Raw genomic sequence first — 14,792 nt, forward strand, 5'->3', positions numbered from 1 at the left:
AAATTGTTTTACTTAATTTGTTATGACTTTTTCTCACTATTTTTCAAGAAGATTGTACTATATTGCTTACAGTTTTTGAAATTTGTTGTGACTTTTGGTGGCTTTATAGCCATTTTAAATTATTTTAAATATGTTTTAAAAGAGAAGGTGTTTTATTCAAAGAATTACTAATCAAAGCCTCAATAGCCTTACCTGTTGTAATTTTTTATAGCTAGTATTGGCTGAAAGAATTATTATGCTGTTAGCTCTCCTTTAATTTCATCCAGTTTTGTATCTATATTTTTGATGCCAAGTTTCTTGGTGTATGAAAAGCTTCATAACTGTTATATATTTCTGTAGACTGCATATGTTATAAGGCACACCACATTTGTCTCATACAGTGCATTTGGCCTTTAATTAAACTCTCACATGATGGTAATGTTAGGACCCCTGCTTAATATTTGTTTGCATCTGCCCATGTGTCTTTGCCAATGCTTATTATTTTCAATAATAATGTTACTTTCTTTTACGTGTATCTCTTTTACAAAGCAAAAATAACTTTTCATAACAATGTTTTTCCCATTTACTTTGCTAGTTCCCCCAGTTTACATTTATTATTGTTAGAGTTAACTTTATTTCCTTTGTATATACATTTTGTCATACTTGTTACATTTGCTATATTGCTTATACTTTCTTTCCTTTTTGCTTCCTCTTAGTTATTTGAAATGTACAGAATCTAATTTTAGTTTATTACAAGCTGCCTTTACATTTTAAATAACAGACTTAAATCTCTATTTATTAGTTTATTAATTTTTAAATGTAATAATTTCCTGCTATGAAAGATAATAAGCATATTTAAATTTATTTAACATATTTTCTTATATCCATATTATTGGTACTCTGCACATTCTCTTATACACACACATTTTCTTATTTTTAGTATGTTGTGTAGCTTCTCTTTAAATATTTATAATGTTTACTTTATGTTCCTTCATTATAATTCAATAAATTTCACCCTAAATTTAAAAAAAAAGATCATAAGTTTATCCCCCTTCATTCAGGCATCTATCCATTCAAGACACATTTACTGTGTGGTCCTTCTTTGTCAGACTGCTCCAGACACTGGGGCACAACGCAGAGCAGCAAGGCAGAAAAGACTGCAGTCATGGAACCTATATTTGGGGAGGGGAGAAACTAGCAATGACAAAATAAACAAAGAACATGTCTGGTGCGAATAAATCTTTTAGAATGGGAAAATACTAGTCAGTCATGACTCCTTTACATGGGTTGTTGAGAGAGGCTGTGTAGGATTAGACAGCGTGCTAAGATTCAACTGATGAAAGAAAAAAGTGTTTTTAGTCAATCTTGCAAAATATGAGGAATGAGCATTTTAGACAGGGAATGCTGGTGTCAAGGTATTTTATTGGTTCTATCAACAACTGAGTTAGGGATTGTGCATTTGCCTATTTTTCCTTTTAGCTCTGTCACTATATGCCTCATGTATTCTGAATGTTGTCAAGAGTGTACACATTTGGGTAGATATGTCTTCTTGACAAACTGACTCTTTTAATGTCATAAATTTTCCTTTTTTTTTTACCTCTGGTAATACTAGTTATCTAGGATTTTGCCTTGACTAATTGTATGAATGCCAAACTAGTTTTAAAATAAATGGTATAGAGGCTTCCCTGGTGGTGCAGTGGTTAAGAATCCATCTGCCAATGCAGGGGACATGGGTTCCAGCCCTGGTCCAGGAAGATCCCATGTGTCACCAAGCAACAAAGCCCATGTGCCACAACTACTGAGCCTGCACTCCACAGCCCGTGAACTACAACTACTGAAGCCCGCGCGTCTAGAGCCCGTGCACCACAAGAGAAGCCACCACAATAAGAAGCCCACGCACCACAATGAAGAGTAGCCGCCGCTCGCTGCAACTAGAGAAAGCCCACATGCAGCAACGAAGACCCAACGCAGCCATAAATAAATAAATAGATAGATAACTAATTAATTAAATAATTAAATTAAATAAATGGTATATACTTTTCCATCTTTTTACTTTCCAACTGTGTAAGTCATTAAGTGTATGTTCTATACAAACCATATTGAGTTTTGCATTTTATCCAGTCTAACAATCTCTACATCTCATTGGAGTATCTAGTCAATTTATATTTAATGTAAATATTGGTGTTTTTCTGATTTAATATATTCATCTTGGATTTTTTTTTTACCTGCCCAGTATATTTCTTGTTCCTTGCTTATTGCATACCTTCTTCTGGCTTAAAAAGTACTTTCAATATTTTGTTTTAATGACTCTATTGGCTTTTATTTTATTATTTTTTTTTGGTTATTGCATTCTGTGTGTGTGTGTGTGTGTGTGTGTATTTTGTGTCATAACTGGGACTACAATATGCATCCTAACTTATCTCAGTCTGCCTAGAATTACTATTGTATCATTCTGTGTGAAGTGTAAGAAATGGTCCAATGTTGTAATTCTATCCCCCACCCATGTTCTTTGTGGTACTGTTGCTATGAACTTTTCATTTACATATGTTATACATAACAACTTACAAAGTTATTAACTTTTGATTGAAATTTTCAGTTGTCATACAAAGAAATCAAAACAAAGAACAAATATCTTATACTTATTTACATATTTGTCACATTCTTTGTTTCTCATGACTTTCCATAGATTCAAATTTCTATATGGTGAATTTCCCCTGACAGAAAAAATTTCTTTAGCATTTATTCTGGTGTAGGTCGACTGCCAACAAATTCTCTCACCATTTATTTATCTGAAAAATATGCCTTTACTTATCTTACTTTTTAAAGGATATTTTCACTGCATATAGAATTCTGGGTTGATTATCTTTTCTAAATTTTGGAGTTGGAGTTTTTAACAGTTAGTCTACTGTGTTCTTGCTCTATTGTTTCTGATGAAAAGTCAACCATTAATCATATTTTTGTTCCTTTCTATGTAGTGTGTCTTTTTCTTGGTTTGTTTTCAAGACTTCTTATTTGAGTTTGGCGTTTTTGTGCCTGGATATGGTTTTAATTGCCTAAGTTTATATTCTTCAGAAAATTTGGAAATTCTCCATTAGTTCTTTTTTTTTTCCTCCCTGCCTCATTAACTCTCTTCTCTTTCTGGGACTCTGGTTACATTTACATTAGATCACTTCATATTGTACACTGATCACCAGTGTTCCATTTATTTTGTTTTCAATATTTTCTCTCTGTGTTCTTTAGGTGGTCTTCTAACTTACTGTCTCTTTTTTCTGACCTTTACAAACTCCTGTTAAGCAAATTAAGTGAATTTTAGTTTTTATTTCACCTTAAAATTTCTCTTGTAAGTTTCCCCTCTGATCACCAATTACAATCTTCTTTTCCTTTAAAATGCTAAACATATGTTTATCAGCTGCTTTGAAGCTACTGAAGTTATTTCCAACATTTGTGTTATATTGGAGTCAATTCTAATGACTTTTAAAAAGTTAAGTATTGGCCATTTTTCCTATTCTTTTCATATATAATACTTTTAGTTGTATGTTGAAAATTATGAATGCTACATTGTAAAGAGTTTGGAGTATCTATTTTTCTTTACAGGGTGATAGTTTTTCTTCTGGTGAACAGATAAATTATTGGCAGATTCTTTTATTTTTGTAAAATTTGTTTTATTATTTTTATGGTGAATGTATTTTGTTTTTTTTTACTTATTCCTAGAAGCAACATTATGCAATATTTGATATCTCTGTTCAGTTCTCAGCCCACAGAAGACCCATTCCAATAGGCCTGTTAGAGTTAGGGGATTAACTTGTGTATTTTTTTAATCTCAATTATGACAGATCTGAGTTACCTACTGTCTAAAGTCTGCAAACAATTGTCTCAAATCGTTTTTCCAGTTTTACAATTATTTGCAGTTTTGAGTGCAAATGCAAGTCTAGTATCATTTACTCCTTCATGACTTTCTAAATATCTGGCTAATTCTAATTCTTCACATCTTCACCTTTGCATTAATGACACCTCCTTCAAAACATCTTCCATGGTAGCCTTACAAAATTTCTCTCTTTAACTTTTACCATTTTAATTATATTGTGTCTTGGTGTGGCTCCCTTTGGGTTCATCTTAATTGCAACTACTGAACCTGAATGTCTATTTCCTTCTTCAGATTAGTGACGTTTTCAGCCATTATTTTGTCTCTCTCTGGGGCCCCTATAACACAAAAGTTGTTTCACTTTACTTTGTCCCAAGGTCCTTTAAGGTATCTTCACTTTTTAAAACTTCTTTTTACTATTTGTTGCACTGCCTTGACGAGTTCCACTGTTTTGTCTTCCAGTTTGTTGTTCTGCCTCATCCAGTCTGCTGTTGAAACTTTCTAGTGTATTTTTCAGTTCATTTATTGTATTCTTTGGCTCTGTGACTTCTGCTTGGTACTTCCTTATGCTTTCTATTTCTTTGCCGATGTTCTCACTGTGTTTATCCATTCTTCTCCAGTGTTTGGTGAGCCCCACTGACCATTACTTTAAACCCTTTATCGGGTAGATTCCTTATCTCTGTTTCATTAAGATCTTTTTCTGAGGTGTTGTTCTTTTGTTTGGAACAAATTCCTCTGTCTCCTCATTTTGCTTGACTCTCTGTGTTTGTTTCTATGTGTTAGGCAAATTAGCTACCCCTCCCAGTCTTAAAGGAGTGGGCTTGTGTAGGAGGTGTCCCATGGGGCCCAGAAATGCAATCCCCTCTGGTCACCAGATGGGGCACTGAAGGGACATCCCCTGTGTGGAGTACATGGGCCCAGGTGCCGTGGTGTGTGCAGGTGGGTGGGGCTCTTGTCCAGCTCACTGCTGTGGCTCATGGGTGTGGGCAGGGCTCTCAGTGGGGCATGCCTCCCCACTCTAGCAGGGGAGAGGGAGAGTCCAAAAATCACACCTGCCAGCACCAGCACTGGCAATGCAGAATAAGATCCTGCCTACCTTTTATATAAAATAATTTAACTTTAAAAAAAATCATTAAGTCACTTTTAGTTGGGTGTTTCTGTTACTTGTCGTGAAAATAAAATAACTAAAGTGCTTTATGGAAATGAATCAACTAGAATATACCAGAAATCTCTGGTATAGTTAGGTTTTAAATAGATTTTTAGTAACCCCACTTAAAAGAAATAGGTGGAAACCCAAAAAGAATTATTATTCACTCTATATCTGTTTTTATGGCCTGCACCCTAGGATAAAACTATCTCTTTTTGCCTTTCTATTTCTTGTCTCCTTAATTCAGTTCTTAACTATCATGAGCATAAGTATACTGACATCTGAGCTATATGCTATCAATCTTAGAAAGGGATAGAGTGGGAAGAGAAATTTAATTGGCCAAACTGAGCCCATAAGTAATTAGTAGAGAGCGAAGCAAAGAATACCTGGCTAAAGAAACAAATGTATTATAATTAGGCCAATTATCCTAGATGTAGTTCATCAGCTTGTAGTGATAAAGGCTGTTAATGGGCTCTGTCACTGACAGCATTACTTTCTAATCTTAATCCTTTCTAGGGTTATTAGCTTTAAAGCTACTTGCACAGAGATAAGTTAATTTATACTGAAATTAAATTGAAAAATAACAAGTAATGATTGTTGCATTTGAGCAGAATCTTATAAAGTTTCTTTCATGCTGACAAAACTCACTAAAGGCAGTGAAAAATGTCCAAGACTTTTTGAGCAGGTGAAGGAGAACTAGAGAAACACTTGTTAAAGGAAACAGTTATAGATATTCTTAAGGACAGTTATTAAATTTATAGTTAATATAATTTAATGAAGTGGTCAATAGCTATTTTATTCATTTTAGGTGTCAGCACACTATGTTCTGTCTGCCATTAAGAAAATTCTTCAAAAGGTCAACCTATGAAGATCACTAAACATAACAACTGCTCTATATCCAGACATACAGTACTAAGACATCTGCACAAATTTAACAGAATCTTGAACTATGGCCTCTATTGGTCTCGCTCAGCCAGAATTCTTTATCTGAACCTTAGAACAAAAAATGATTTGAGTGACAGATTTTTAAGTTCTCCTAAGAATGGTGCAAAACTAGTGCCTGTCTAGATGCATAGAAGTTCATTCATTAACATAATGGATGATTTAGGACATTAAAGCATAGTCCTCTCAAGAGTCATAGTTCAGAGAGTTTGCTAGACATTGGAAGTATTCTTAGAGATACATTTGTCTGACCCTTTACTTAGGTACTTTTATATTTATCTGTCAATACATACTGAACCACTAGTTTGTGTATAGATTCAACTGAATCTAGGTTTAAAAGTACCGTGTTTAATATATGTAGAAATAGAAGGTGACCTTAACTCACTCTCATTCCACTGAGGAAGTTTTTGAATATTTCACCATGGAATATCATAATTTCCATAGTTTGTGTGTGTGTGTATGTACACTATTTTCTACAATATATTAAGAAATGTTCTATCAAGTTCTAATACACTAATACCTTTTTTTAACATCTTTATTGGAGTATAATTGCGTTACAGTGTTGTGTTATTTTCTGCTGTATAACAAAGTGAATCAGCTATACGTATACAAATATCCCCATATCCCCTCCCTCTTGTGTCTCCCTCCCTCCCACCCTCCCTATCCCACCCCTCTAGGTGGTCACAAAGCACCGAGCTGATCTCCCTGTGTTACGCAGCTGCTTCCCACTATCTATCTATTTTACGTTTGGTAGTGTATGTATGTCCATGCCACTCTCTCACTTTGTCACAGCTTACCCTTCGCCCTCCCCGTGTCCTCAAGTCCATTCTCTACGTCTGTATCTTTATTTCTGTCCTGCCCCTAGATTCTTCAGAACTATATATATATATATTTTTTTAGATTTCATATATGTGTGTTAGCATATGGTATTTGTTTTTCTTCTCTTTCTGACTTACTTCACTCTGCTAATACACTAATACCTTCTTTCAAGAATGAATTTCATCAAATGATTTTCTGTATCTATTGAGATGATACTATGCTTTTTCTCACTTACTTTGTTACGTGGTGAAATATAATGGCTCATTCTAAGACCTTAACTGAGATAGAGTGTACATATAAGAAATTTGGCATATTAAAAATATACCATTTGATAAGTTTTAACCTATGTATACACAATTGAGACCATCACTACAATCACAACGATGAACATATCTATCATTCCTGCAAGTTTCATTGTATTTCTTTGCATTTCTCCAACCGACCATAGTAAATAATTTTAATATACATCTGTTAGTAACTCAACAAATGCAAAAAAAGTCATGTACTGAGTTGAGCAACATGAATAAATGTAATTGATGGGCTCAGCACACCTCAAAACTGCAGAATACATTTATTTCAAGCACACATAAAACATTTACAAAACTTAAGAATATGCTTAGCCACAAAGCAAGTTTCAACAAATTTCAAATGACTGAAATTCTGTTGAGATGTTCCCTTATGAAAACAGAATGAAGGCTTTATGTCCACTCTACCACAAAAGCATAGACTTAAATATTCACCTCTAAGCCATCAGAGATAATCAAATGCTCCAGGAAATATGCCATAATCAATTCTCAGTACTTTTCTAAATTTGCTTTTTCTTTCAGTCTCTAGCCTCTGAAGGTTGTCTTATTTTACTCTAGATCATACATTTCATCTAGGACTTTTTAGGTGTCCTGTATCAATACCGTTTCTCCAGTCATCTCAGCCACCCTGTTACTAGAACTGAAAATCCAGTTTTGTTACTTTAAAAGTCACAGCTGTCAAAACTAGAATCTAACATATAATTTAAAAATACAGAAAAAAAACCCCACAACAACTTCTATTTCTGAGTTCCACACTCTCCCTTCACACAAACATAAACTATAGTTTAAGTGAATACTTAATTATACACTGGTAAAGTTGCTAGAGAACTTGGCAGACGTTTTACTTTTAGAAGCACTCCACATAGATTTGTATATCATGTTTTACATCATGAAGACTACTTCCCCACCTCCTACCAAAGCAAAGTAATAATAATGATAATAATATGCCTCTTAAAAGAAAGATAGGGATACATCAGGAGGGTTTAGTGAGCTGATACAAGGAACAAGTTAAGGGTGTTGCAAGTCAAAGGGAGGGTGGTGGATACACTCTAGATAGAAGGTAAAAGACTTAAGATTTTGCAGCCCCAATTAGATTATGAGTATACTGTTGCTTAAAAAGATCACAGATTCTCTGCATTGTTGAGGGAAAGGCACAAAATCTAAACATATGACTGAATAGTCTTTCCCCTGATTGCATCCATGTGGAGTTTCACGTATGGCTGTGCTCAACTTTGCAATCTCCAAATTAAGCTATAATTTTAGAACACTGTTTGAGAAACTGTCTGGGCACACGGGCAACGTAACTTATTTTTCCTATTGTTTGAAATGAAATTATCAGAAAAGCAGAACTTCATGCTTCCAAGCTTCAGTTTCTATTTGGTTTCTGTTTCTGAAAATGCTGACTTGCTCAAGAATGCCTCATTAATCTTTTTATCAACATACGCTAATCTGATTAATTCTACCTGCATGCTTAGGTATGTGGCAAGGTGCCTCATTTACAAAAGCACCTCCCATGCAAGACACAGGAAATAATCTTTCCTTTGTAATGATTTTGGCAGAAGTGACTCTATGCCATTTCTGAGTCTAAACTTTAAGACCACTGGTAGCTTCTCTCTTGGTCTCTTGGGACCTGAGCACCAGTAAAATGTCCCATTATCCTGCTGGAGAAATAACATGAAGAATCCCTATGACTCCATCATAGGGAGAAATTTCATCTGAGATCAGCCTTGAAGACAACAGCCATGTGACTGAAGCCATCTTGGACCTTCCAGACAAATCCAACTGTCAGTTAAACAGCACTGAGTTTAACTGATACCTCAATACCACAAGGAGCAGAAGAATTGCTCCTCTGAGCCATGCCCAAATTCCCAGCCCACAAAATCGTGTGACTTAATAAAATTGTTATTATTTGAAAGTAGTTTGTTTAACAGCAATAAATAAATGGAACACCTGTTAAGCAGAACCTATCTATCTACTTGGTCAATACTTGGAAAATATAATTATCTTGGATATGGAACTTTCCCCAGCAACTACACTGTTCAGGAGTGAAGTAGAAATTGGACATTTGGACAAAACTAGCTCCTGAGATGAGCAGAATTCAAGTCAAACAGCAGAAGATGTTACCTTGAATGAGATGATGAGTAATCATACATTTTAGCTTTTCCAAGCCAACTGTCATCTCTGGCAAAAGCAATGCAAGAGCCTCTTTCTAGTGTAACCACAGTCCTAATCATGTTACCAATTAGAGATCTGGACTCATGGAATTTCATTTGAGAAGTCATTGATTTTTTTAATTGCAAATGCGCTGTGTAATAATGTTAGTCACTATTATTAGTTCCCAGTTACCAGAACTGGGGCAAAATACAAGGATATCCATAAAAGTAATAGACCAGAAAGCATTGTGACACTTATTAAACTACTGTTGTTCAGTTCAAAACCCACCCATCCTCTAGAGTCCTCTCTGATGTTGGGGCTGGGAATCAACAATTATATTTTTCCTTTTAAGGTGGCTTCCTGCTGTTGTGTGCCAGTAAGGGCGCTAGACAGAAGAAGTAGAGATTAGCTCCTTGGTTGCCTTATGGTTCCTGTAAGCAACACATCAGCAACAGCTCTGCAACCTGGCAGCAGCAGTTGGTTTAAGTAGCAGGTGGATCCAGGTTTCAGCTTCTTTCAGCCCTCTGAAATCCATCGTCTCAGAGATACCAGCACAAGCCAGAGATATCGGGTTTGTGGATTTTTCTATTTCTCCCTGTGAGGCTGAAATGTTTTTGCCATATGTATATTGAGGCTCTCTTACTAGGTATGCTCACATTTAATATTAGTATATCTTTCTGGTAAACTGCTCTTTTTATCACCATAGAATGTCTCACCTTATTTTTGGATAACAACTCTTGTCCTAAAGTCTTCTTTGTCTAATATGTTTCTTACTGTTATAATGTGCGTGTCGTATCTTTTTCTATCCTTTTGTTTTCAACTTACCACATTGACAGCATAGGGTTCAGTCTCTATTTCTTTAATCCCGTCTGAAGTTCTCTGCCTTTTAATTGGAAGGTTTGGTCCATTTACACTTAATAAGATTACATAAATCTGAATTTATGCTTCCCATCTTAGTCTTGATATATGTTACCGCCATCTGTTCTTTGTTTTATTCTTCCTCCTTTCTTATCTTCTTTTTTGTTATCTTTTTTTTTTTAATGAAGACCTAGACTTATTTGTTTTTTGAAAATTCTCCTGGTAAGATAAGGTTTAACCTTTCACTTCACCTCATCATGAATATTCTCTCATTCAGCATATTTCCTCCAGTTTGTTTTAAAAAGCATCAATTTTTCCATCCTGGCATATCTATATCAATGGGATGCAGATGAGGGGAGAGACTGCTCGTACACCATTAGTCATCCTCCACTTGCTCTGCTCTTGTGTCAGCATCTTTTATCTACCTTCTTGAAACCATGTATTAATGCCATACATTGTCAATGTGAGTGGTTCATTTATCCAATATAATATCAGGAAATATACTGTCAAGTGCCGTGCCTAATCAAGTGCAGCTGTAAGACTGCAGTCTAGTTCTTCTGTTAAAGAAAATGCAGTTAGCCTGGCATAGTTTAGAATTCCTGAGACTTTCTCTCTTCTTGTTCTACACATTCCCTAAGGACTATTTCATCTTCTTCTGTGGGTTCAGTGACCATTCATTTGCTGATTGCTACCAAAAGTATATTTTGTGGTCCTAGCTTTCATTCCTGAGCTTCACCCATATTTCCAAAAGCCTCCTAGGCATCTCCACATGGATGATATAGGTACCACAAACACAGCATATTAAAATAGGAACTTATGGTCTTTCCTTCAAACCTACTATTCAAATTCCTCATTTCAAGTAATACATTAATCATTTACCTAGTTTCCCCAGCTAACAATGTTATATTCATATGGTTCCTATTTTTCCCTTATCTGTATACACAACTGATCTTTAATCCCTATTTATTCTACTCTTCTGCATAATTCCCTTTCATTTGTGCCCTTATGATTCCCACAGCCCCTACCATCATGCAGGCCTTAATGTCTCACCTAAAGCATCTCAACCACTTATTAACACATATCTCCTCTCCACTTTCCAGCCCCTATCCCACCAGCAGCAGCATTACCTAGCACTAAACAGAAACACAAATTCTCAGCCACCACCCCAGACTGACTATATCAGTAACTCTGTGAGTGCAGTGCAGCAATCACTGCTGATTCTAACGATGTACACTCAAGTGTGAGGACCACCGCCGGACACTAAAGATGATTTCAAACATTTCCTTCCACCAACATGTTATCTTTAAGGCTAGTATTCCTCTTAATGTTTATTTAAATTATTGTCTATATTTTTAAAGTAAATCCAATTTTATCTTTGGCTCTTCATGATTACTAATAATTCTTTTGGCAAACACTAGCATCTGAATCAACATCTAAGTATGCTCTGACACCAGAGTTGTCAACAAATGACCTACTCCAGCAGTCAGCACACTTTGATACAGAGGCCAAATCCAGCTCATCCTCTGTTTCCACAAATAAAATAGCATTGCAACATAATCATGCTTATTTATTGGTGTATTGCCTATGGCTGCTTTTGTACTATTGTGGCAGAGTTGAGCAGTTACAACAGACCCCATATGGCCTGCAAAGCCTGAAATATTTACTATCTGGCCTTTTACAGAAAAAAAGAGAAGTTTGTTGACTGACACTGTCACCGTGTACTCATTCAACATATATTTATTCAAATATGCTATTAATCAGGCACTGTTTCAGGCACTGAGAAACAGGCCATGGCAATTATAGGACATATATTTGAATGGGTGGTGGTGGTTGTGGGTAACAATAAATAAGCAAACATGTAAGTAATTAATAAGTCCAGAAAGTGATTTGTGCTGTGAAGAAAATAAAGTGGATGCAGTGGTAGAAAGGGAGTGTCAGAAGGCAGCACCATCGAGTTAGGTATCAAGAAGGTCCCTCCGAGGAGATGGCATTAAGCTAAGACCTCAGTGAAAAGGATGAAATGATGACAAGGAACAAGGTGGGCTAAGTTCTTGGGATGGAAAGGACTTGATTTGTCCTAAAACCATAAAGGCCAGTGTGGAGGAAAGTAAACGCTGGGAAGAGGTCCTGGCTAAATGTCTGTGACACGTCTGATTGTTGATAAATTGCATTCTTCCATTCCCACTGAGCTTCATAGAAGGAAGTGATATTGACTAAGGTTGCTTAGTATTCTTTCGTGTTAATGATTTATGTTGGTTGCAGTGTAAGCATAAATGATTTTTATATCAATGTTGAAAAAATTAAGAACTTCTGATTAAAATGAAAAAAACACAAAGAACAAGATTTATGTCCCCTTTAGATACCAGGTTGAAATACTGCTCCTTATTCATCTCCACCTTGATCAGGCCGTTTAAGGTGATGGAGTTAAGCTAGACCTTAAAATTTTCCTCTCCCCAAACCTAGTGACACGAACAAGTACAAAACAAAACAAAAAAACAACTTAAAGACTACCAGTGGAATAAAGAAATGAGTTCTGATGCCTTGAACATGAGCAAGAAATAAGTTTTAAGAATATACACAAATTTTCTTCTACATTTTCATGGAGAAAATGTTGGGAGTAGGTGAATAATGGAGGGGATGGTGGTTTGTTGAGAAGAGGAAAATATGTTAATGAAACACTGAAAATTCTCATTAAGAATCAACAACTTAGGTGCTTGCTTTGGCAGCAGATGTATTAAAATTGGAAAAATAAAAAGAAGAGTAGCATAGATGATGTGTGAGAATGACATGAAAATTCATGAAGTAGTCCATATTGTTTTAAATGGGCAAAGGGCTTGAATAGACATTTCTCCACAGATGATGTACAAATGACCAAAAATCATGAAAAGATGCTCAACATCACTAATCATTAGGGAAATACAAATTAAAACAAAAATGAGATATTACTTCACACCTATGAGAATAGCTACATTAAAAAAACCCCCCAAAAACAGGAAATAACCAGTGTTGGTGAGGATGTAGAAAAACTGTAACTCTTATATACTGTTGATGGGAATAAAAAATTGTGCAACCACTATGGAAAACAGTATGGAGTTTCGTCAAAAATTTAAAAAGAGAACTGTCATATGATTCAGCAATTTCACTTCTATATCCAAAAGAATTGAAAGCAAAATCTCAAAGAGATATTTGCACACTCATGTCCAGAGCATCACTATTTGCAGTAGCAAAGAAGCTGAAGCTACCCAAGTGTCAATCAATGGATAAATGGATAAACAAAATGCTGTACATACATACAATGGAATATTTGTCTGTCTTAGAAACTGAAAGGAATTCTGATGCATGCTATAATATGGATGAATCTTGAGGACATGATGCCAAGTGAAACAAGCCAGACACAAAAAGACAAGTACTGTATAATTCCACTTTATACGAGGTTCTTAGAGTAGTCCAATTCAAAGAGACGGAAAGCAGAATAATGGTTGCCAGGGGGCGGTGGGAGGGGAGAATGGGGTGTTATTGTTTAATAGGTAGTGTCCGTTTTGCAGAATAAAAAGAGTTATGGGGATGGATGGTGGTGACAGTTGCCCAACAATGTAAATGTACTGAACACACTATTGAACTGTAAATTTAGAAGTGGTTAAGATGATAAATTTTAGGCTATGCATTTTTTTACCACAGTAAAGAAAAAGTATCAACAATGTGTTGAGAGGAAGGAGACATGGTGTCAACAGATCAGAACAGAGCCTGTGATAGTGTAGATCAGGTATAAGAGCTAGGAATTGTTGACTTGTTAAGACCACATGAAAATATTATACAGATTTAAGGGATTTATTACTTCTCAGGTGGGGTGAAGAGATGAAGAGCATAGAAAATCTTGCCCACTGCAACTGCTCAGATTGAAAAGACTAATAAAAAACTGCTTTCCCTGGCTTTTTAGAAAGGGCAAATGCTAACTACTCATACATAGATTCTTGTCTTCTCCTTTTCAAGTATGTTGTGAGCCAGCATCTTGAAATTAGCAAAAGGTAAACCACACAGCAATTAATGATTTGACTCTGTTTTCTGGTTAAAGGTAATTTCAGTCATGTGTTTATCTGATATAGCATTATCAGCACTACTTTAAAAATAAACAGAGGGTCAAGGAATTGAAGAAATATACATGGTAGGAATTACCAGTGGAAGAGAGGAATAACTGCTTATTTCTCTCACGTTCTAAATCTTGAGTACATGGTACTACAACGTTATGTTTCTTTTCTATAACTTCTATTAGAACCAATATTCTTCACGCATCTATGTGGGCTTTGGAAATGCAGAAAATAAAACATACCAATTCATGGGAAGCAGCTATTTATAAACTCACTTGAACTCCTTTCCATATGACTCACCCAGGCAGTTCATTCTTTTAATTTTTTTTTCCTTTGAACATTTAATTTAATTAATTTATTTATTTATTAGAGTAAGTCCTTGTTGGTTATCTATTTTTAATATAGCAGTGTGTACATGTCAATCCCAAACTCCCAATCTATCCCTTCTCCCGCGGTAACTATCAATTCATTTTCTAAGTCTGTGAGCCTATTTCTATTTTGTAAATAAGTTCATTTGTATCTTTTTTTTTTTTTTAGATTCTACATATAAGCGATATCATGTGATATTAGACAGTTAACTCTTTACTGCTTTCCTCAACACTGGCTATAGTCAAAAACTTCATAAATAGCTATGCTGCAGT

At 35.4% G+C, this 14,792-nt stretch overlaps 1 long non-coding RNA gene and 1 other non-coding gene across 2 annotated transcripts in view; one reads left to right on the forward strand and one right to left on the reverse strand.

The window, feature by feature from the left end:
• LOC132598121 (uncharacterized) overlaps nt 1–14,792 on the reverse strand; it is a 149,480-nt gene that overhangs the window by 63,938 nt on the left and 70,750 nt on the right. The gene's annotated exons all lie outside the window — the stretch shown is intronic.
• LOC115838954 (U6 spliceosomal RNA) lies at nt 12,781–12,883 on the forward strand. The gene has a single exon (XR_004033836.2). It is a non-coding gene; the product is annotated as a U6 spliceosomal RNA (small nuclear RNA).

The sequence above is a fragment of the Globicephala melas genome, chromosome 11, assembly GCF_963455315.2.
Source record: "Globicephala melas chromosome 11, mGloMel1.2, whole genome shotgun sequence".
NCBI lineage: Eukaryota > Metazoa > Chordata > Mammalia > Artiodactyla > Delphinidae > Globicephala > Globicephala melas.